General features: G+C 38.4%; 1 protein-coding gene across 1 annotated transcript in view; it reads left to right on the forward strand.

Moving 5' to 3' along the window:
* Positions 1-3,683: 3,683 nt before the first annotated feature.
* PSD3 (pleckstrin and Sec7 domain containing 3) overlaps positions 3,684-25,211 on the forward strand; it is an 812,606-nt gene continuing 791,078 nt past the window's right edge. Inside the window, exons 1-3 of the mRNA XM_078445466.2 lie at positions 3,684-3,800; positions 4,274-4,354; positions 9,402-9,463. The gene's annotated coding sequence lies outside the window, so the exon portion shown is untranslated. The remainder of the gene's footprint in view (positions 3,801-4,273; positions 4,355-9,401; positions 9,464-25,211) is intronic.

Raw genomic sequence — 25,211 nt, forward strand, 5'->3', positions numbered from 1 at the left:
CATACTATGTAAGAGTGGGCCTTAGTCCAGTGACTAGTATTCTTATAAGGAGAGAAAAGTTTGGACACACACTCACAGAAGGAAGTTGGCCATGTGAAGATAGAGGCCATGTGAAGAAGAGTGGAGTGACACAGCAGCAACCCCAGAACACTAAGAATTGCCAGCAAAGCAGTGAAGGATTCTTCCTAGAGCTTTCAGAGAGATCATGGCCCTATTGATACCTTGATCTTGGATCTCCACCTAGCTTCCAGAACTGTGAGAGAAAAAATTTCTTTTGTTTTAAGCCACACACTTTGGAATACTTTGTTATGGCAGCCACAGGAAACTAATACATCAGTTCTCACAGGATCTTCAACACCTATAAGAGCAATGCATGTGGGATCTTTAATAATATCTTCTCCATTACCCAGTCTAGTTCATTTTCAGTATCTGGAAAATTCCTGAATGTCAGGCACAAGATTTTAAGCTTCTCACAGGATTCTAAGCCATTGGTTTCATAATCCTCTGGGAAATTATTTGCTCCTGCCAGTTCTCTGGGTATTTCTTCTTCATTCAGGATATGACACCATCTGTTAAGTAATAGTTCTGAGGCTTGTTTGGTGAACAGCTGAAACCTTCATCAGGCAGTTTTAAGACAGTTGTCATGGATTTCTTCTCTGAGTGAAGGTATATACTTTGTATAGATTCTCTTATGTTATGCCTTTCCTTCCTTCCTTTCTTCCTTCCTTCTTCCTTCCTTCCTTCCTTCCTTCCTTCCTTCCTTCCTTCCTTCTTTGTTCCTTCCTCCCTTCCTTCCTTCTTCCTTCATTCCTGCCTTTCTCCCTTCCTTCCTTCTTCCTGCCTTCCTTCCTCTCTCTCCCTCTCTTCTTTCTTCTTTCTTTCTTTCTTTCTTTCCTCTTTCTTTCTTTCTTTCTTTCTTTCTTTCTTTCTTTTTATCTATTTTTAAATGCAGAATAAATCCTAACAAAACATATTTTGTCTCCAGTCTGCTTAGTGGAACTTTGATATCTAAAAAAATTATGTTGGAATTATAAGAACAATTAACACAATGTTTGCTAAAAAGATATTCCAAAATGGGTCTGGAATAGACTTAAGCCTAGGAATTGTTTTATAATGAGTCTTACCAATGTAAGCCTGGACTACCATTCTGTTAATAGTCAGTGTTCTTATTTTATCTAAGCAAATGATTGCTGCATTTCCTGTAGTTTCAAAAGCTTCCAAGTGTCTTACTAAGTTATTTTCTTTTGTTATTTTCTTTACAGAATAAGCCAAGGAGAGAGGGACTGCACGTGGAAGGTTTTCTGGGACAGCCAATGTCAAGACTGTTATCCCAATAATGGAAAACTGAACAATACATTCTGTGTAACATATTACACAGACTGCAGTGTAGTCTAAAGTCCACTTGTGCTCCCCAATTCCAAAGTCCATAGTACAAAGTTTGTCATTAAGAAGACAAAGTGAGAAGAGCCATTAGTGAACCATACTTGCCATTTGTGTTACAGATACCTGAAAGCTTGCCTTATAGAATCAACTACTCTTTGGCACTAGTAATGTCTGAAATCTGCCACATTTTGTCTTTGCTGTCTTGGGCTATTTTGCCCTCTCTTGTTCTATGAGAATCTGTTTTCTTTACATCATCTTTGCCCATTGTTTCAAAAGTCAGCAAAGACAGGAAGGCTGCTTTCAAGGTAGGGCCAACTGTGGTCAACTAGGACCCAGACCGCAGGATGGGGTCACTGGTCAGTGTCCTCACTCCTACTGTCTGGTGAGGACAGTCTCCTCCATCTTGAGGTGGTACTGGAGGATCAGCAGCTGGTCCACAGCAGTGGACCTTGCTGATGCACTTCTCAAGGCTACAGAGCTGCTCCTCCTTGCTCTCTGGTTGGTGGAGGTGTCAACCTGCACCATGCGGACCACCCTCCTCAATCTTCATGTTCTGGAATAGCTGACAAACCTGCTTCCAAGCCCAAGCCACATGTACCCCCTCTCCATGTGCCTGCACCACTGGCTCACTGTGGGGCCCATTTCATTTCCTTCCCCTTTTTTTCCAGTGGGCCCTCAAGCCCTGGCCAGAAGATTCACCTGTGCCTTTTTCCTGCACCCCAGCTACTCCTACAGAAGTTAAAAGGGGCCCCTCTCCCAATTCTAGATCTCACCGCCCCAGCTCCCACTGCAATGCCAAGTCCTTCAGTCACACATAGGCAGGCTCTCAGAATGCTTCAAAGACCACAAACACCCAAATGAGAACAAGCAGAGGTTATTTATTCAGAGCTTGCTTTGGCAGGGAAGTCAGCCACTGTTATGCCCATGTCAGAGACTCAGGGCAGGCAAGGAGTGGGAAGTCTTTATAGTGGAAAACAAGGAGCACTTCAGGTAGGCCCTGTTGACATGGGGAAACTGGAGGCAAGCACTCCATGTGATTGGATGGAAACAATAATTGGCTTTCTCTGGTTGGTTCTGAGTTGGAAGCATTGGTGCAGACAGGGCAAACATTAGGGGAGCTTGCATTTGTTGATCAAATCCTGACCATTTTGTTCTGGTTGCTGCAGAGATTGTAGGTCTGTGTTCTATTTTTATGTAAGGTTTGGCCATGATCCCTTTGGATATTGTCTCCCACCAATCATCCCCTCTGCTTCCTTTGACCACCTTTCCAAGTGAAAGCTGTCATTGGGAATTTTTAGGAGGAACTGACCTTCCAGGGTGCTGGGGTTTAGCATTTTTCCTGAGAGAAACTGCCCCAAATGATAAGCCACTGGTACATGCAGCCTGTGCCCAGCACTATGTCTTTTAGTCCTTCAGCTCTGTGATGCAGATGGGTAGCTGAGCTCTTTGATTTTTAAAATTGTGAAACTTGGGGTGCATGAGTGGCTCAGTCAGTTAAGCATCCAACTTCGATTCAGGTCATGATCTCATGGTTTGTGAGTTGGAGCCCTGTGTCAGGCTCTGTGCTGACAGCTCAGGGCCTGGAGCCTGCTTCAGATTCTCTATCTCCCTCTCTCTCTGCCCCTCCCCTGCTCTCTCTCTCTCTCTCTCTCAAATATAAATAAAAAACATTTAAACAAATTTTAAAAAATAAAATAAAATTGTGAAACTAGCCCACCTCCCTTAGTTCTACTGTAGTGCAGCCAGTGGTTACAGAAAACCAAATATTTTCTGTATATTCATCAAATTCTCATGAATAGTAACCAAAAGACAGTATACACAACATTCAAGTTTCTCCATTACACAGTGGATGAGGTAGGGTGTGGTGGATATTCTGTGGCCACAAACTTGGTATTAATCTAGTTTGGATATTCATGTATCCTTCAAATTCATTTTTGTTATGGCCTTTTTTCTGTGTCTGAATTATCACCAAGGTGTAGGGAAATACGTAATGCTCTGTTACCCAGAGCTTTGGAGCATCTTGCAAAATCTTCTATCAATGAAGAATAATGTTTTGTCTTCATCTTTACTCTGTCCCCGCATCTAGTTAGCAACAATTGAACAGTCAACTGGTGATTAATTGGATGCTATTTAGTTTGTTCTGTCAGCTGTTTATTAATCTGTAACTTCCTGTTAAGATGCAGGGTGTGCTTTTTAAAGAAACCTTACACAGCATAAGTTTTATTTTGGGACTGGCTGTACTGATATATAAAGAGGATCTGTGAGAGTTACTTCATCCTGTAAGCTATTTTCTTTCAGCAAAGTTTTGTGGGCACTCACCACATGGTTCAGTGCACTGTAGTGTATGAATGAGTGAGATAGTCTTAGTTTCCAGAAGTTTACCATATACTCCAGGGAGACCAGTGTGATAAAGTGTGGTAAGTACAACCATAGATGTGCAAAGTATGGTGTGATGGGAAGGAGGAGCTAGAAAATTCCAGGGGAAGAAAGCAGTGAGAAAGTTTTTAAAGAAGAAGCTCTAAACGGCAATCAAGGAAAGATTTTTAGCAAGGCGTCGCATTTTAGTGACAATGTAGAGAGATAGATTGGACAAGGAAGAACTTGAAACTAGAGAAATTATTTGAAGATTATTTAAGAGGCTATTGCAATGATTTAGGCAAGAGACGGTAAAAAGCCTAATTGAAGACAGAAAGGGAGTACGGAGGAAAGATTTGAAAGAATTTTTACAGTGGAGTGGGACAGTGGGAAGTGAGAAAAAAAGAGTTGAGAGAAGGTTTTTGTTTTAGAGCACTTGGAAAATAGTACTGCCATTAAATGGAATGGAAAAGCAGGTGTGCTGGGTGAGGGTTATCAAAACAATGGGTTCACTTTTGGACCTGTTGAAATTTAGGTGCCATGTGGGGACATCATTCATTCATTGGAAATCCAAGTTTGAAGTCTGAGACAGAGGTCTGGACTGGAAATACAAGATGTGAGTGACATAACAATTTGGAAACATGATTCTATTAAAAACAGATTGTGTTTTCTGTTTATGGCACTGGACAACTGACTAGTACTTCAAAAATAATAGTTTATTTTAAGATACAGTTTTCTATAGAAATGTAGGTAATAGAAATTCTAGATCATGTTTTTTTTCTCTAATGGTGTCAGTTTTTATGTCAGGGATTGGGCATACATGAGTGGGGGAAGAGGGCAGTACAAACTGAATACAATCTGCAAATTGAACTTGGAGGTGTTAACATTGATATTAAAAGTGTTGCTTGCATTTTCAGTATTAGAGATTTAAAAACACTCTGAAAAGTATGGAAAACTGTATAGTTTCATTTAATCTTGGAACGCTGTAAAATGTTCTTTACAGTGCTTTACTAGTTCTTGGGATTTGGAAAACTGAAGCCTCTCATCTTTTACTATCCAAAGTGGAATTTTCAGGAATACCTTTTTGTAAAATTGTCCTTTGTATCCAGGAATCTAACCTAACCCTAAACTTAACTCTAACCCTAAATTGTAGCCTTAACCCTAACTCTAGTCCCAAACCCAACCCCAAGTGTAACACTAATTCTAGCAGGAATCTACGTTTGTACACCTAGATCTATACATCATCTTCAACTGAGCCCTTAACCCTAACACTAACCACCAACCTAACTGTAACCCCAACTGGGTACCTATTTCTTCTCACTAACCCTAACTATAACCTAGTGTTTTTAGGGATAAGCTTCTTGGGGGAAATGTTCTTCATGTCTCTAGTAATTAGATAATCAAAACTGGCAAATGAATTTCAGACTAAATGAGTAATTTATAAACAGATCATCAGACCATCTTTAACAACATATCATTATTAGGTAACCTGAGCTTTCTGATAAAGATATCCAAAGATCTGGGTATTATTCCCAGATGTCTACAAGACGTACTTGCTTCTGTTCTCTAATTTCAGAATGTGTATTTTACATTCACCTAATGGTGACTGTGAAAGTTCAGTGAATATCTCTGAAAGGCAAGATCCAAATTAAGGGTACATTTTCACAGTCTTCACAAAGGTGTATACTAACCTTGCTCCCAGTCTTCTAGAACTCCCCAAAGTGTAAGACTGTCCTCCTCCAGATGACTTACAGAAAGCTGGGGCTCTTTCATTTATATCTAAATCCCAATGTGAACCATAGCTAGACCTTACCAGCTATAACTCCTCTCGATTAGACTAGCAGCATTAAGACGGTGCGCAGTGATACGCTCCCGGGATTATAGAAGTAATATAAGATACTGTATTGCATTCAGAGACTTTACAGCCAAGCTGAGGAAAAATGATTAACAAATATAAAATGATGAGAGAATATGACAACAGAACATAATTCAGTGCTATATTATTTGGTACAGACCTGGATACCAAAGTGTTTCAAAGTGCAGACAATACTTTCTCTTATCTATATAGCACTTGGCAGCTTACCAAAACTTTGTAACACACATTCAATCCTTCTTAGGATCCTGGGATGTTGATGGAGGGCAGGTATTAGTATAATTGTTCAATATTTCTGTATGTAGAAATAGGCTCAGAGGAGTTAATTATGTCCCCTCAACTATTCCAGCAAAAGCAGCAAAGCAGAGTTTTGAATGTAAGTTGGCCAACTTCAAATCCAATGGGAATGCAAGTTGGTCAGATCCAATGAGAAATTCATTCTATTTCATGGAGCAAATGAGACCTGAACTGGGCCTTGGGGGATTGAGTAAAATTTGAAGAGATGAAAGGAAACCAGAGTATTCTGAATAGGGTAAATACTATAAGGAGAAGGCAAGAAGCCAAGAATGGGAAAGTGAACAGAGAAGGGAATGGATGAGGTAAGATTGGTTGCAGGAATTGGGGCTTTGAGAGCCAAGCAAAGGGTTTTATATTACATGTCGAGTTTCACTAAGAAGTCAATGAGCTAGATAATGGCATAAAGAAATATCCACCTGGTAAGTGTGCAGGTGTACAGGCAAGAGTAGAACAGGGAGGTTCCTGAGGCAGGAAGGCCATTTAGGTGGCTTTGGGGTGTGGTTACAAGGGCCTGAATAGGGTAGCAACAGTTAGTATCAAATTAAAATAAATGGGTTAAAAAAAGACAATTCAAAATGATAGACTTAGTGTTTGACTGAACTTAAGAGATGAAGACAGTGAAAAAAGTCAAAAAATTCCAAATTTCAAATAACTAGTTTTGTGACTTCAGGCAAGTCATATGATCTCTCTGGGCCCCTCATCTGAAGAAAATGTCATGGCAGGATGTGAGAGCAACCCTCACGTCATAAGTGACTGAAACTTGTTATATATGTAGAACTATTGGATTAATCAGTTGCTTTAATAAAGAGGGAAAATTTTTAAGTGTCTAGAAAGATATTTTCAATAACATTATTTAAAATAATGAAAAATTGGGAAATATCTAAATGTTCTACAATGGAGGAAGAAGCAAACAAATTATGACTATTATGTGGAAATGAAAATCACTTTTGAAAAACATAGAAACACAAATATTCAAAATATAAACATAGGTAGAGAAAACAGGACACACTATTATCTGAACATTATTAAAAAATAAATATATTTTCTAAGGACTGGAACAAACCACTAAGAGTGATTTTCTGTGGCTGATGGTAATATGGCTGATTTGTATTATCACTTTTTACTTTGTACTTTTCTGGATCTTCCAAATTTTGTACAATGAGGCTTTTTTCTTTTATACTAAGAAAAAGTAATAAGCAAAAAAGAAAAAGAAATGAGATCAGCTACTACTGTTTAAAATCTTTAGATGCGTTGTGTCCCTTGTAACTGTTTAAGAATAAAATATATAATAGGTACATCCTTCTCTATTTGACTTGGAAAATATCAGTGGAGTAGAGTAGATTTGGAGAAATGGCAGAGATGAAGAGGTTACCATAGGAAAAAGGGAATAGAGCTGAAGAAGATTGAAGTACTGCAAAAGCAGAGCAGAGATGTACGCCTTTACTGGAAGAAAATCAGAACACTTCTCTGCAAGGTAGTTTGACCTTTGGAAAATGCTTACAGCTCAGATAAATACAGAAGCAACTCCGGAAGTATGCAAGAATGCAGTATGTCACAACTACAAACAGTGTTGCATTGTACAAAGTTTTTCATTAGGTTTGATAACCTCAAGGAGACCTTTGCCAGGATTCTTCTTGGTTTTCCACTACGACTATAAAATGTTTTCATTGACTGTGCATTCAGGCATAAGTGGAAATGCACTATCCAGTGACATTATGAAACATGTATGTTTTGAGAATTTTTAATGAACATTTGTATAACTAAACAAAATATTTCTAGGAAAGGAAATAAGAACACAAATGTGGCCTTGAAGAATATAATTGAAAACCAGTAGAATAATTCTTAGAATCTTGATATTGACACTGATCCATGATAGTTCCTGGCTTTGTGCTCAGTTAACAGGACATGAGAGGGTTGCTTATGTGAGGCAATATGAAGTGGTAAAATGGTCTTTGACTCAAACTTTTCTTCTAAATATGTTATTTCATATTTAGAAATATGAATGACCTTGTACTATCACTTAAATCAAAAACCATGGAATTTTCAATAGGTAGATAAGTTTCTGACAGTTGGAACCCTCCTTTTTTTAATCTTGGAATTTATTTTACATTTACCTATGTGATATTGTTTTCACCAAATATGTTCTACTAAAATTCAGGGAACTCTCTCAAAATATTGTTTCTTCTCCCTGCCATTTACATTGGCCTTACCATGTTTCCCATCACTATCTGTTCTGAATGTCACTCTGCCATATCACAGGGGAAGCACACTAGAGTCTGTCAGGGAGAGGTTCAGAGTTCTCTAAATACAAAGGTCCCCAAACCCCAATACATACCAAACCTGAAAAGGGTCAGAATGCAACCTCTGTCTGGTTTTCTTTAGGATCAGCTTGTTACTAGACTTTGGGTAGACTCACATATGCTAATTGTCTTGGCTGTGCTCACATTTGTAAAAATAGCACAAGAGAAAATTGATGAACATAGCAAACAGTGGAAGAACTTGCCCACCAACTCTTGCCATCTCTCAGTATTTGTGATTCTTGCACTTATTCTTGTGATATTTGCCAAGTGGACAAAACTGCTTCATATAGCGATGAAAGGGCTTCTCCAGTTGTAAGTCATTTGTCTATATAGGTTGTCAAAGTAAATATTGTAAGATCATTTGCTTATGGTATCACTGTAGATGATGCTAGAAACATTAGGAAAACAAAAATTTCACATCAATATTACTTTTCAAAAACTGAACCTCATTAGAATATTTTGCCTCATTTAGAATATCTTTAAAATGCATTGCAGGAGGAAGATAAACACTGTTGGGAAGGAAGAGTAGAGGATAATAACAGAATGGGAACTTCATGGCTTTACTTAGAAAAATGAAATAATTGGGCCTGAGATGGCTTTTCTATTGTAGCCCTCTCACTCTGCATTCTTACTTGAATGACTGTCAAAATAAACTACAAGTTATCACACCGTATATAATCAGTGTGACATCTGGGGCTCCATAAGAGGCCACTGTTTCCCTAACTTTAGCTAACCAGTGCACTTCCTGTAGCGTGCTTTGGGTTAATTGTCAGAGGCAAAGGGTCTGATTACCCTCTGGCTCCTTTTAGAATCACCCTCTCTCTCTCTCTCTCAGCTAGCAGAAGTGGCTAGTGCTGCACTTACATTAATCCAGCATCGAAAAAACCTATTCTTTTGACAAACAGAAACAAGCAAAGAGCTAATGGGGTAGCCACGTCTATTTGAAGAATCTTTTAAATAATTTTGTAATTGATGATTCCTGATTGCTTGATTTATGTATATTTTACACCTTTTCCTTGACAAGCGAAGATTGTGTAGTTTTCATCATGGACTGAAGTGTAGAAGAGAAGGAGAATGAGAAAGAAAGTATTTTTGAGATTTTACAGACAGAACAACTGGGATTTTCACCCTTTTGTGGAGTTCCAAAGTCACTCACACCAGACAGCTTAACTGAATGCATTTTATATTTTAAGTTTCAGACACAACCTCAAAGCAAAGAGGAGCCTCTTCAAGGACCTAACAAGAAGCAAGCCTGGTAAGTCACTGTCTCACACAGAAAGTTTTGTGTGAAGCAAAACACTAGTAAGAATATATTTTAGGAGGAAATGTTGGGTCCTTAAAACAAGTCTATCCTTTTTATAACCATGACTGTGTAGAGATAATTCTCACGTGGTGGGAGAGGCAATTTGGGGTATTTTGTCAGGCTGCTTTGTGTTATGTTTTCCTTTGGAGGAAAGAGGGTCAGAAAAATATTCTTGGCTCTACCATTTAAATCTGCTCTAGCATAATGTCACATTGTCAGTGGCTGGGTGGTTGAAGCAGTGAATCATGCTTTTCTTTGAGTATATTTTGAAATATTGACTGGTTGGATCTGCAGAGTTTGCATGAACATAAACTGAGGCATGATTTTTTTTTTTTTGAAAACTCAAGCCTGTCCTGATTTTAGGAGATCTCATTCCATTTTTTTAAAAACTTTGATTTTTGTCCTTTATTTAATAATATCTTTAGTGTTGAAGAGGTGAAACCATAACCAGAGCATTGAGTTGATGACAAAGAACTTATAAATAAAATTGTAACAGCAAAAATATTAGAATAAGATATCATGTGTTTCCACAGAAAACCTGGACATTTACACTTAAAAAAAACAGAGGCAGAAAAGACAACATTTTACTCTCTATTAGTCCATAAAAATTCCCTTTATTTTTGTAACCAGACCTGCTAAATTGGCCTTTGTACAGTCCTTTGCTCTCATGAAGCAAGTGGGGAAATATCTACATGTGAAATCGTTGCAGTTTATTAAATGTCAAAGAGAAACTTGTTAACCAGACATATCAGATAACCAACTGCCCAATGCAGAGCAGTTGCCTAGCACAGGAAATTCAATGTTCCCTTTAAGGACAACTGATGACCACACAAAATGCACAGTTTATAAATAATTAGGAAAAAAGATTAGAAAGTGTGTCACTCATGTTATGCTATATGTTCCCCAAAAGAATAAATATTACCATTTGTGTCGTTAATAAGCATGATTAAGCATCAGTGTGTTAGAAACTGTGAATACAATTTCAGCCTAATTCCATAATCTTGGTTAGATAAATGGGCAAGATAGAAGCATAGGAGTGAGATTTCAAGGACAAGCTTTGGGAGAGGGGAGTCCAGAGTGTGCTTGATGTACTTTTTGTGGATATGGACTGAAAAGATCAGTTTCCCAAGAAGCATTCCTGCAGTTAGGAGATGGGATTTTTTTCCCTTCTCTGTCCTGGGAATTTCACTTCCCTGAGATGAGGGAAGGAATGGAGGCTTCTCAGTATCTTTTCTGGATGCTCTCTCTTTGTATGAAAAGTAGGAAATGAAATTCCCATGAAGGATTCTGGCCAAGTTAGAAAAACCCTCAGGAGATCTATGGGATTCTAGAGGCTTCATCCCTGGGTAAGGGTAAGAAGGCCTACCTGACATTAACCCCCTGTAATTTTATGCAGAATTGCTGGTGAAAGAACCACTCCTTTGCATAAGGAGAACATTTGAAGAAAAGCACTTGCACAAGCAGAAGGGACAAAGGTCTTTGAACTATAGCTGCCTTTGAAGCTAGGGCTTCCACTACTCTAACACTACACTCCATATCTCAGGTATTCATGAAAAGAACAGTCTCAATTCAAGACCTCTCGGTTTGAGCTTTGTATAGGGTGTCTGTGTATGGAGGGAGAGAAGACAAAATACTTCCTGCCCTTTGCAAATAAATACAGTCAGGCAGTGAAATTTAAGAATGCTATAATTGGGCTAGTCTTGCCCAAGCAATGACAGAAAGGGTTTTGGTCATGAGAGAAAACAAGGCTTATTGGGGTGGCTGCTGATTTCAATCCAGGAGCAGGGAGAAGACTTAAATGGAGAATCAGAATACTAGAACACTAAGATCACAGTAAGAGAGGGATGTACTTCTAAGGATCAAGGCAAAGAGAGAAATTGGAAGCTAGAAGTAAAGTTGATGATGACTTAAAAGCAGAATAGGGCAGGTTGAAAGGAAGGAATTGTGATGAATGACTCTGAACTGGTTCTGCTAACAGAGAGTTCACTGATGTGCATTGATGTGGTGGCCTAAAGGTGTTGCAACAGATCAGGCAAACTCTCCTCCTCACACTGTGGGAAAGCAAACTCTGGCTAAAATCTTATATGGTGGACTAAAAGTTACCTTAAGAAATCTATTCCATCTCCCTCATTTCATACACATGGAAAGTAAAGCCCAGAGATTATCTTGTGGTCTACCTAACCCAGAGCCATACAGAGAAGGAAATTCTGAGAAATGTGGTTCTCTCTTAGCTAAACTGACATGGTTCAAAGTCACCAAGATGTCTAATGGACTTCTCAAACTTGGCACTACCCTTAAATCTTCTTTGTCTGCAAACGTTCTCCATTAATGGCATCTCCAACCTTCCCCAAACTTCAGAGTCATTCTTGATGTTCTTTTTCTGTCACACCTTGCATTCAATCTTTCAGCAAGCTTAGTCAACTCTGCCTTCAAATGTATCCAGAATCTGACCATTTGCTTCAAGCCACCATAGTTTCCCACCTGGATGATTGAAGTAAGCGGTCTGTCTGCTTCATCACGTGCCCCTCCCTGTATATTTTCAACACAACAGCCAGAATGACCATTTTTAAAGCATAAGTCAGGTCACATTATACTGCTGCAGACACACACACACACACACACACACACACCCTTCCAATGGCTCCTTGTTTCACTTGGAGTAAAAAACAGTCCTGCCAATAAATGACCTCCCCACGATCATCTATCTTACATCATCTCTTCCTAATGTGGCCTCCTTATAGTTCTTCAAATACATCAGGCACATTCCTACCTCAGGGTTCTCATGCTGGCTGCTTTATCTGACTGGAACACGTTTCTCCAGATGTTGACATAGTTTCTCATCTACTTCAAGTCCTTCCTTAAATAACACCTCAGCAATACCTACTTTGGCCATCCTATCTAAAATTACAATCTCCCGTCTCCATCACCACCCTACTTATTTCTATTTCCTAACTAGCTGTGTTTTCAGTACCAATTATTACATTCTAAGATATGCTTTGTGTAGTATTACATTTATTGTCTGCCTCCCCTGATGAGAATACAAGCCCAACAAGGACAAGGTTTTGACTGTTTGCTTATGTGCCTCGGGCTCTAACCCTGCACAGAGTAGGTACTCCATAAATATTTGTTGTATGAACTGAATGTTATTTGTCTATGCATCTCCCTAATTGGAGGAGGGTAGATCTTTATTTAAAAAGTTATGTTATACATTTCTCCATTTTTAGGAAGCACTCTTTCTATGTCATTCTAGGAAATTTCTACAGAAGGATAAACTCCCCCATTATTTTAGAGGCTTCAATCATAAGCATCTTCTTTTTTTACTTAACTAAATTTTAGCTACAAAAGTTTTCATCCCTGGGGCACTGGGGTGGCTCAGTTGGTTAAGCATGTGACTCTTGATTTCAGCTCAGCTCATGATGTCACAGTCATGAAATAGAGCCCTGCATCAGGCTCCGTGCTGGGTGTGGAGTCTACTTGAGATCCTCTCTTTCCCTCTCTTGCTGCCCCTCCCCCACTCCCGTGTGTGTGTGTGTGTGTGTGTGTGTGTGTGTGTGTGTGACAGAGATGGGGGGAGGGAGGGAGAGGGAGAGAGAGAATGCACGTGTGCTCTCTCTCTGTCAAAATAAATAAATCAACATTTTAATTTTTTTAATGTTTATTTTTGAGAGAGAGAGAGAGACTGAGTGTGAGCAGGGTAGGGGAAGAGAGAGAGAGAGAGAGAGAGAGAGAGAGAGAGAGATAGAATCTCAAAGAGGCTCCAGGCCCTGAGCTGTCAGCACAGAGCTTGATGTGGGGCTTGAACTCACAAGCTGCGAGATCATGACCTGAGCTGATGTAGGACGCTCAACTGACTGAGCCACCCAGGTGCCCCAATAAATCAACTTAAAAAAAACTTTTCATCCCTTTTGGTCACCCTGGAAGCATGTACATATTAGAAACATACAGATCTTGGGTCACACTTCCCCAGCTGTTTTCTTCTTAGTGTTGTGTTCTGGATCCTTTGACCTAATTTATAGCTTCTATAGTTTCCAGCCCTTAAGAGAGGTTTTAAAGCGGGGAAAAGAAGTTATGTGCAGGAGAAACATGATACTGTTCCCTTTTGCTGCAACAGAGAAGTCTGAAGGAAGAGAAAAACCACTGTTGAGTGGGAGGAGATGTTCCTAGAAAGTGAGACAGGTGCTAATGATCCTTGCAATGGTCACAAAACTCAGAAACGATATTCTCTGGTAGCAGAAAGCAGAAGGAGGAAAGGTTTATTCAGGGAGAGTTTGCAGCTTGGAATGAAATGCTATTAACCCTTAAAAAATAACATGTGCCTGTCACGGGTGTCCTGCATCACATTGTACTTGACTGACATATGTGACTTCCCCTAACTAGACTGAATTCCACTCCAGAGGTGGGATGATGGGTTTTCCTTCTCACCGTCCAGTGCTTGGCCTGGTACCGGAGGCCCAGGGGCAGCTGAATGAACCAAGCTGGGTGAACTGTGAATGAATAAAATGTCTCCCTGATTAGCATTAGGAAAGAAAGAACCATTATTTATGTGTATGTGACATTCAACTGGGAAAGGGAAGGAGGGTGGAGAGGGAAACTAGCATTTTTTGACAGCTTACTATGGAATTTATGTAAAGTAACTTGTATGGTGCCTTTTGCACACCTGGCATTCATTATATGGTAGCTGTTTTTAATTTAATTTATACTGACTTCATGAGGTGGATGTTATGACCCCTTTTTGCCAAGTGAAGGATCTTCGACTCAGAGAGGTTGTAGACGTTAGACTCACTTAACTAGTGGTGGAGCAAGGATTCAATCCCAAGACCAGGTACTTTCCCTGATCCTATTGCTTCACCATGACCTTCAAGAAGGACCCCAGGAGCATAATGCAGATGTATATATGCATATGTGTGGGCATTATTCACCATACGCATGGACAGGAAACTGGCAAAACCTCATCCCTGGTGCCTCTTCAGTTCTTTTTACAACCCAGCTGCTGAGCCCTTTGTCTTATTCCTGGATACCCATTCAGTGACTCATATTTTCAGATGTCTTTACTCTCAGCAACCATCATTCCATTATTCACCCTCTCTGAGTTTCAATCTTCTCATCTTTAAAATTAAAATGATTATACCCCCATATGGATTCATTATGAAGATTAAGTGAGAATAAAAGCCAACATTTATTGAGTGCTTGCTATACACCAGACACTGTTCTAAGCACATTATATGGATTAATTTATTAATTCCCACAACTATCCTATGAAGTAACTATAATTGCTATCACTGTGATCATTTAATGAGTGAAGAAGCTGAATATCAGAGATTAAATGACCTGCCCAAGGTGACCCAACTAACAGCAAAGATTCAAACCTGGGCAGTCTGACTGAAATGGCCCTTGTGCCATTTCACCTATGCTGTCTCAATTTACAAAACAAAGATAATCTATAAAATAATAAATAATATTAAAATAATAAGATGATAATAAAAAATACCCATCATTTACTAAATGGCAATTTGTGCAAAACAATATGCTTGCTTGCCTACATTGGTCCCTACACTGTAGGCCTTCAGCACTTCACAGAGTTATTATAAGGATAAATAACATGACAAGTGCCCACACATAATAGAGGATGAATAAATATTGTCTGGTTTCCACCCGGAGATAACCAGTATTAATATCTTTATATAGAAACTTCTAGACATTATTTATACCTATTTGCAAATAAAGAAATAAATGTGAATTATTTTGTACATCCTGGGTTTTTTCTACTTTCCAAAATATCATGAACATCTTTCCATGTCAATAAATATTCATTAACAACATGCTTTCTTAGTGAGTTTGATAATCACTCCCAAGTCAGAAAATACTAGTTTTCAAAATCTTAGATATTGCAATGGTTTGTGACCCTCTTTGCCTTTCTAAAATATTTTAGATTATTATTTTTTTAATGTTTATTTACTTTTGAGAGAGAGAGGGAGAGTATGCATGCACAAGCAGGGGAGGGGCAGAGAGAGAGGAAGACACAGAATCCAAAGCAGGCTCCAGGCTCTGAACTGTCAGCACATGGGGCTCAAACTCACAGACCTCAAGATCATGACCTGAGCTGAAGCTGGACACTTAACCAACTGAGCCACCCAAGCATTCCTAGATTATTTTGTTTTTAAGTAATGTTCTGCATCATGAGTTGTTAATTTTCAAAGTGATTGGGTTATTTTATATTTTTCTTTCAAGAATTGAATTTTTAAAAATTTACATGAAGTCTTTAGTTAGTTTCTTTTGAAACACTTAAATGTAATCAGTAGACATTCACAGGGAAAAAAATCCCCACCATTCAAGTGATAGACCACATGCTTGGGCTTCCAAAGCTGTTTGGTTTCTTCCTAGGTGTGCTCCTGGAGGTAGCACACCTATAGTTTGAATGAGACATGTACTTTCTGAGACATGTTCTTTTACAGTGTACCATGCAATCCCCACTTATGAAAGTTTCATTTCCTACTCCCTGCACTCCAAAGACTATATAATCTGCACAATGTAGTAAAATGCTACAATATTTTATGATTTTTACAAAATTTTATATTTTATAACTATTATAAAAAAGCAGACTATCACTCACACGGTTTTACTGGAGCCATACTTCAGGCAAGTTCATGAATGATATGATCTCAATATTTTGTTGGATGAAACATCAGCATAAACTGATAGTTTAGAATTTGAGGAATCTATTTAGGAGATGATAGCAAACAAAGTCCCTCTGTAGCTTAAACCTCATATTTAACATTACATTTTTTTCTTTCCCATATACATACATATATCTGAAGTTTTGATAGCAAATTTTTAGTTAGCCACAATCTCTGTTCACTTTTAAACAAGGAGTTTAATATCTTAAACACTTTTAGCTTTCAAATGACTTCTCTGAGAAAACAAACAAACAAACAAGCATAGATTTCTTAGGCAGAAAATACAGACCAATCATCAAAATAGATAATCAATGTTTTCTTAATAACTCTTAAAAAGATACTAATAGCAGCTAACATTTTTTAAAATATGAAATTTATTGTCAAATCGGTTTCCATACAACACCCAGTGCTCATCCCAAAAGGTGCCCTCCTCAATACCCATCACTCACCCTCCCCTCCCTCCCATCCCCCATCAACACTCAGTTTATTCTCAGTTTTTAAGAGTCTCTTATGTTTGGCTCCCTCCCTCTTTAACCTCTTTTTTTTCTTCCCCTCCCCCATGGACTTCTGTTAAGTTTCTCAGGATCCACATAAGGGTGAAAACATATGGCATCCTTTCTCTATATGACTTATTTCACTTAGCATAACACTCTCCAGTTCCATCCATGTTGCTACAAAAGGCCATATTTCATTCTTTCTCATTGCCACGTAGTATTCCATTGTGTATATAAACCACAATTTCTTTATCCATTCATCAGTTGATGGACATTTAGGCTCTTTCCATAATTTGGCTATTGTTGAAAGTGAGCAGCTAACATTTTTATAGCACTTATTTACCGTAGGCACTTTCCTAAGTGTTTTATATACATGTAATTAATTAATATTAATCATATAATTTTCACAACTATCTTATAAGGTAGGGACTTCAAATGACTAGAAATAAAAATGAAGTTGCTTCAATAAATAAATTTTGAGAAATATAAAATTGCTTTAATATACTCATGGGTGAAAATGGGAATAGTCAACAAATTTGATGGTGGGAAAAAAAGGAATGTGTAACAAAATGGTTTAAATTATTTTTTTCTAAAAAGATATTTTAAGAAACTACTGGATAGCTTGGCCAAAAACAGCTTTTGTGTGTCGTTTGATCTTAAAATCTTCATGAAAAAAAAAAGCTTGACATTTAAGAAGTCTCTTAAGGGGCGCCTGGGTGGCTTGGTCGGTGGAGCATCTGACTTTGGCCCAGGTCATGATCTCATGGTTTGTGAATTCGAGCCCTGCATCGGGCTCTGTGCTGTCAGCTCAGAGCCTGGAGCCTGCTTCACATTCTGTGTCTCCCTCCCTCTCTGCCCCATCCCACTCATGCTCTGTCTCTGTCTTAAATAAAACATTAAAAAAAATTAAAAATAAAAGAAGTCTCTTAATCATTTCATGATCTATTTAAGTCAAATTACAATGTTGTACACCCTAAACTTATGCTGTGCTGTATGTCAGTTATATCTCTGTAAAACTAGAAAAGAAAAAAAGAACTCTCTTAGGAGTAAGAGTATCAAAGTTAAGCAAAGAAATATTTGATACAACATACAGTTTGAAAATAAAGAAGGGAGGCATTCAAAGGAAGTTAGTAACTTAATTGCCTGGGCAACTCTTTTATGATAGAACAAAAGAAAGACAAAGGAAAATGTAGTGTATACCATGGGATTTTTGTTGTTGCTGTTTCTTTATTTGGTTCTGCTAACCATAAGGAAGAAAACACTTAGGGTTTGAGAGCAGAGAGGAAGAACAGTAACTTTCTCCTTGAAAAGAAGATTCAGGGAGAGGTCTCCCTCTCTCTCTGCCCCTCCCCTGCTCGCTCTCTATCTTTCTCTCTCTCTCAAAGTAAATAAATAAACATTAAAAAAAGAATAAAGAACTAATAAGCTTTCTTGTCCGGCAAGATTGTTGCATATATAATATATTGTGATATACAAGAATAGATTATATTTCTGATCTTAATAAAAGGCTCAGTGAGTCTTTTCTTAAAGTCAGAACTAGGAAGCTTGAATTCTAGTTCAGAGTATCCAGTACCCAGGTATCCATTATACGTGGATGTTTGAGTTTCTTTAAATCTTGCTCTTTATCAGCTTATGTGGTTATTCAAGAGTTAATAAATATTTTTCCTCTCTTACTATATTTTTAGAAAAGAATGATTGGCTGGATTATAACTAAGTGTATTACTTCTTAGCTGGAAAGTATGCATTGCTCACCTGTGTATCAACTTTCATCCCTTTTTACCTGTGGCAGCTCAGCTTCTTGATTGGAAACATATAACCAGTGTTCTGTGATATTATGTATATACTTAAAACTTTTGTGATAGCACACATTTTCAGGCTTAATATTTTATAAAGGTTTGTACACATTGGGTCAGTGTCCATATGGTAAGCTGAATGTTTTCACATTTCTAATAAAACTGTAGCTTAGAGCTTACTGTTTTCTGAGATTTGTAGGAAACAGCCAGAAAGCAGTGTATGTGACCTGAGATTTGTTTGTTTCCTTTGGCTTGCAGTAGATTTTGGCATCATGTTCCTCTTTCCTTGGCAGAAGCTGGAAATTAGAACCTTGAAAGGGATTTAAGTGCAACACTTGGGGCAGCTTTCCCCTTTTGAGCCAAGCAAGCCAGCCATTGACACCTGCGGTAGGGTTATGACAGGCTTTCTCCACAGTTAGGACTGAAAGAGTCCAAGAGTGAAGATAAAAATCACTTTGCCATGGACCAATGTTACTTTTTTCCCCTATGGGAACAACTGAGATAACCACATCCCATTTTGAGATCTGTCTCAATCAGCTGTGATTTCTCTTTTAGACAAAAGTGGTGCCAATGAATATTACTTCTGCTCCGGCTTGGATATCATTTTTCTCCTTATTTCAAAGTATCATTTTGAAATGATAATGTAATGAGTAGAGGAAGAAACTTCTTACTTATTTACTTATTTATTTTACAATTTTTCTTTCTTTAATAAGCTTTGGTCCCTAGAGACCAGTGTTCATAACATCTGTATGTAAACTCAGTTTACCCCCATTTTCATCTCCACTAGCCATGTCTGCAGAGAGCCTGGCTTCCTAGCTTATTCAGAAAAGAAGATATGAAGGACCATCATGCCGCAATTTCCCTCTTGTCTGCTTCCAAAGTTAACACCATATGTTTACCCATCTTATTCTCCCTCCTATCTTAGAAGAAAAGAAATCCTTCATTTCTTTCCCAAAACCATTTTTTCAACTTTGCTAATAATCTCTCTTTTTCCCACCTTCTCTGGGATTTATGTTATTAATTTTTGTACTCAATTTCTCTAGTTTTTCCTTTCTCCCTGCCTATAAATGTGTACAAGTGTTAACCTTGCACAAAAGCCTTCTCTAAGGTCACAGTCTCCATCCAATTACCTCCCTTTTCCTCTGCTTTGTTTCATTGCCAACTTCTTGATAGAGTTTTCTACAATCACTGCTTCTTCATCTCTCATGTGACTTTCAACTTGATTTCCATCCTCATCACTCAACTGAATTTGTCATAGCAAGGATCATCTGTGATTTCAAATCCAATCTCCTTCTGAGTGGTCAGCTAACTGGACCTTACCGCAGCCCTCCCTTCTGAAACTCCTCCCCTGGATTTGTGAAGCAGCTCTCTTCTCCTCTTACTAGTCTCACCCTTAAATGTCACCCATGGTTCTGTCCTGGGGTTGATTTTCGTCAGGATTGAGGAGGTGGCTTGGCAATGGCTCCTACTGTGTTCTTTCCAGTGACACTTTAAGGCATGGATCACTCATTGGTTTCCATTTTCTCTTCTTCCCTATGGGATTACAGAAATTATAATGTTTCAAAAATATCACACTCACATCCAGAAGTTGCTATTTTTGTTTTCCTTCCTGCCTTGCCTTAATACAGGAAAGAAGACACCTTTGGCAAAGGCCTTGGTCATTCTCTTTGTCATGTTTTGGCTTACTGAAGTGGATCAGAACAAAAGAGGGTCTTTATGAAAATATGTGAAAACTTGGAGCAGATCTTGCGTCTGGACTCTTCAGATTAACTCAAGTGAGCATTTGCACTACATGATGCTACCTTCTGTCCATGCGCCTGTATGAGTCTGGTCTCTCAGTGAAGGACATGGCAGCACATTTCATTCTAGTGAAGAGTCATTGCATAAAGTATTGATGCACAAGTACTGTATCTATTATTTAGAAAATTATGGTATATGTTACAAGTTACACAGTATCTCTTCACTATGAGAAATGTCCAGGAAATCACTCAGTGAAACTTTCCTGTAGTCTGGGTATATTCCCCTTAACAGCTTCTCCAAAGTTAGATGACTCACTTATGCTACAGATTTGTATGTGGACACTGTATTTACTTGCCTACTTCTCATTTCAGCAAAGTCTTTCTTCCTTTTCTACTTTTTTTCTTTTCTGCCCTTCCTTCTTGCTCATGGGACTATTTTACTGGAAACTGTTAAACTCTCCCTCCCCCTAACTGCACATTCAACTTCCTTCTAATGAACAGAGGAAACAGATGACAAAAGTTGTTCACATAGTAAACTGAAAGAGAAAAACTTGTAAAATAGCAAAGAAGTATGAAACATAGTGTAAGATGCATCTCATGACCCCGAGGGAGAAGGAGAGCAGAAAACCTATCACAAAAGCTCTAAGAATTTCCAAGGTCCTCTCTGGCCCCATGGTATCAGTAAAGAGGGAAACTTATGACCCTAGAGAAGTAGTTGAGAGTTTTAAGAGTTTCAAAATTCATTTAATGTTGCACTATTCACAGGTGTTAATAAAGTTTATTTCTAGCACTCATTACAAGCTCAATGTACTAGGGGTTTTTTTTGAAGGAAGTAAAGATACCGATTTTCTCAGGTTCAAACAGTCCCTTGGTTTTCCTTCTTTGACACTTAATTTTTAGAGGAATGTGGACACTTTTGATAATTCTCCAAGGGACATTTATTTACAGTCATTCTTTTAGATTGTAAAGAATGATCAGAAGACTCTTTTCTTTGCCTTATTTTTTAGTTTTGTATATGCTAGATAGTTTCGAGGGTTTACACTGAAATAAAAGTTTTAATTTAAAATGGAAGTGCTTGGGTGGGAAAGGATTGATTATGCTAATGATATTATATATTGTTTGTTCTTTCATTTAATCTCCAAAAATATTTCCATCCATATATACCCAAACAGAACATTTATTCCTTTGTGTTTAGTTTTGCTTCACATTTCTTTTTGATCAAGGTACTCACTAATTACTTGGGAGTTTAAACTGCTCAGTCTAATGAAACGCCATCCGGAGTCTTAAACTACATAACATCCATCCTTTTGAATAATCTACAATGTTTGCAACTCAGCTGCAAATTTTTTTTCAGTATCTATTGTTTCTTAGAAATTGAATGGCAAACAGGAGGGAATCTATCATCTCATAATTCTCTTTCCAGTGGAATGAATCTAGGATTTATGTTTTAGATACATATGAACACAGTTCCAAAATTATCCATCTTGCTGAATAGCAGATGTGAGAACAGACAAAAAGAATGTGCAGTTCGGTAGTTTCCTTTTGCTCAATTTATAATGATTTCACTGTAAGCAGTAATAAATAATGAGAATGTTTTTCTCAAACTTTGCCTTGAATCAATTGGAGGGCTTGTTCCATACTGATTGCTAGGCCTCACCTCCAGAGTTTCTGACTCAGTGGTCCTGGGGAAGCCTGAGAATTTGCATTCCTAACAAGTTCCCAGGTGATGCTGATGCTACTTATACAGAGACTGCACTTTGAGAACCACTGCTCTAATTATAATGTTACAACATGAATATTATACATGGTGATTTAAATTAGTTTCTATTTTTGCTTTGGCATATGCAAGAGACACTAAAAGATTAAATGTGGGAATTTCAATTTTTGATGAAGAACACATACTGAGAAAAAATGTATTTTAAAAACCAACTATTCCCTGTAACCTCAAAAGTATAACACAGTATGTATAAAACACCTGAGACAAAACGAATCACCTTTTTCTCAGTTATTTGCTGCTATGGGACAACTCTCTCTGGTTTTGCCTTTGTAAACAGACCATGAGATTTGATGTCAGATGGCTATTGCTGAAGCCAGATTCATTTATATACAAAGCCTGTCTAATCAGCAGTCCACCTACATTTTCAATCCGGGTGGCCTATTTGACATCACAATATTCAATTAATTGTCATCTGCCCTGATGACAGGATTAAATGAGCACATGCTGATCAAGTGTCAGCTGATCAACAGCCAAATCAAGTGTCTTTCTCTGGACACTTTACTTTTGGAATTTAAACACAATTCAAATTCCCCAAGTTACTATTCAAAGAAATGGTGTAAGAGTGCCCCACAATATGTTTTTATTGGTTTTGCCTGACTTAAAAAAAAAATTTAAATGGTTATGATTTTTGAAGGCCACCACTCTTCTTCTAACATTCTCTTTTAATATTTAATATGTGCTAATTCAACTTTTTAAAAGCCCAAGTGTCAAAAGAGATAAGAGCTTGAGGAGCTGTGGCAAGCAAAAGCTCACACACTGTAAAAAAGGTGAGCAAAGATGGCCCCACCATAACTGAACCAGGGGTTTGTCTGTGGAAGCCTATCCAGCAGAGGCTGGTAGACGCATGCCACCAGAGGAAGAAAAGCCCCACAGTGCACATGGACTCTGCTTTTATGGGACTGTTAGCTCTGACTATTGTTATGCAGAGGCTTATGAACAATGGAATTGCTTTGAGTATTAAACACACATAGTAGCAGAAGTACCCACATATTTTTCTTTCCAAACATTTGGTCCCCTGTAACATGCAGCTTGGGGCTACAAGAGCTAAACAATCCCTACTGTGTAGACCTGGGTCTATGTTAACTAAGTAATCTTAGGGGAAAACCTGGGAAAACAAATCAGTAACATTGCATTTGGTTATGATTGTCAAGCACGTTCTTTCTTTGAGCTGCCTCATCTGGATTGCTTCCCTTCCCCTCTCAAGCAGATATGGAGTGCTGGTGCAACAGTTGCCACCAGGGAGAGGCACAGAGAGCCAGGAAGTCCTTTTAGCCTTTGCCTCTTTCCCTCCCTTCATTTTTGATCCGTATTGTTCTACCTCCTCATTCTCCCTTACACCCCCGCTTCTTCTTCTCATATATAAAATGACTATGAAGTCATAAACTGGTTGTTCAGCTGCATATGAGAAACCTTTTATTTTATAGCTATGACTAGAATAGACCTAGTCTGTTATATTTTCCAGCTTATTCAACCTCACCTTTTTCTCTATTTTTTTCTTTATTCTTTTTTCTCAATCTAAAACTGAAGTCTCCTCTAATTTTCCCACAAAATTTTCAGGTTCTTTTTTTTTTAAGTTTATTTATTTATTTTGAGAAACAGAGAGAAGGCACAAGTTGGGGAGGGACAGAGAGAGAGGAGAGAGAGAATCCCAAGCAGGCTTTGCACTGTCAGTGCAGAACCTGATGCTGGGCTTGAACTCATGAACCATGAGACCATGACCTTAGCTGAAGTCAGGCACTCAACGGACTTAGCCACCCAGACGCCCCCATGTTCCTTTCTTTATTGCCCAGTGGTGTGTGCTCAAAACAATGTAACTCTTAATACTACTGTCTCCAAAATGAAGCTTAAAAACAGCTATATGCAAACACCACATGCAAAAGCCAATATATATATGATTTTTTATTTATTATTATAATTATTTTTAATGTTTATTTATTTCTTTTGAGAGAGAGAGAAAGCATGAACAAACGGGAAGTGCAGAGAGAGGGACAGAGAGAGAGAAAGAGAGATGCCCAAGCAGGCTCTGCAGCTGTCAGCACAGAGCCTGATGTGGGGCTCAAACCCACAAACCATGAGATCATGACCTGAGCCAAAACCAAGAGTCAGATGCTTAACCTACTGAGCCACCCAGGCTCCCGCTAGTAGGCATTAAATTATTAATTGATTGATTGTATCTCTGTACTACAAGTTTAATGATGCAAAAACTGAAATATTGTAGCTATATTTTTATAAGTGTTCTCAGCCAAATGGTTTATTTAGTAAACTGCATTTTAACAAAATTTCTTAGGTTTGACAAAAGGATAAATTATTTACTGCAGGCAGCAGTTGCTTACGTTAAACTTTTTACAAACTTCTCCATCAGAAGCAAGCAGGTAATCTAAAGTCAAGCGATTTTGATAGATAGCATTGTGCATTTTGGTTTGCTGCTTGGCTAGTAAGTTAAGAGCTCTGGCAGTTTTATTGGTTATAATTTTTTATAGCTGCTTGTAGTCTGATTATGTGGTTTAGCATGTAAATGGGAGTGCCGTAGCTCCAGGACCCATCCTCTGCCCAGGTGACAGGGCCATAATATTGGATTATACTCTCAGAGGCCATTTATTATCTTTTTAACTGTCAATTTGTAAAGCACACTGTTTTTTTTTTAGTCTCCCTGTCCCCACACACTTGAACCCCCAAATGTTTTCCTCTAAGTGGGAGCAGGAAGAAAGATGGACAAATAGTTTCCAGCACATATGATCCTGACCAGCCTGAGGGAAGTACTGTATAGGCTGTCCTTCCACATAGCTAGTATAGTCTACCTGGGGCCTGCCATTTGATGGCTGCATTGACATTGTCTCAGGCCTCTCAGAGAGGAGAGAAGTTAGACAAGGGGGCAGGGGAATCCGGTTCTAGAAGATCTGGGGTCCCCCACCACTGGGTTTGCCAGGCAGTTGAGTTATAAAATCTTTGACCTAAGCATGTTAAGTTTTTATTTATTTTTATTTATTTTTATTTTTTAGATATAATTTATTGTCAGATTGGTTTCCATACACTACCCAGTGCTCATCCCAACAAATGCCCTCCTCCCTGCCCATCACCCACTTTCCCCTTTCCCCCAACCTCTTAGTTTGTTCTCAGTCCTTAAGAGTGTCTTATGGTTTGCCTCCCTCCCTCACTGTAACTTTCCCCCCCTTCCCTTCCCCGATGGTCTTCTGTTAAGTTTCTGAGGATCCACATATGAATG

The sequence above is a fragment of the Panthera onca genome, chromosome B1, assembly GCF_046562875.1.
Source record: "Panthera onca isolate mPanOnc1 chromosome B1, mPanOnc1 haplotype 2, whole genome shotgun sequence".
Lineage (NCBI taxonomy): Eukaryota > Metazoa > Chordata > Mammalia > Carnivora > Felidae > Panthera > Panthera onca.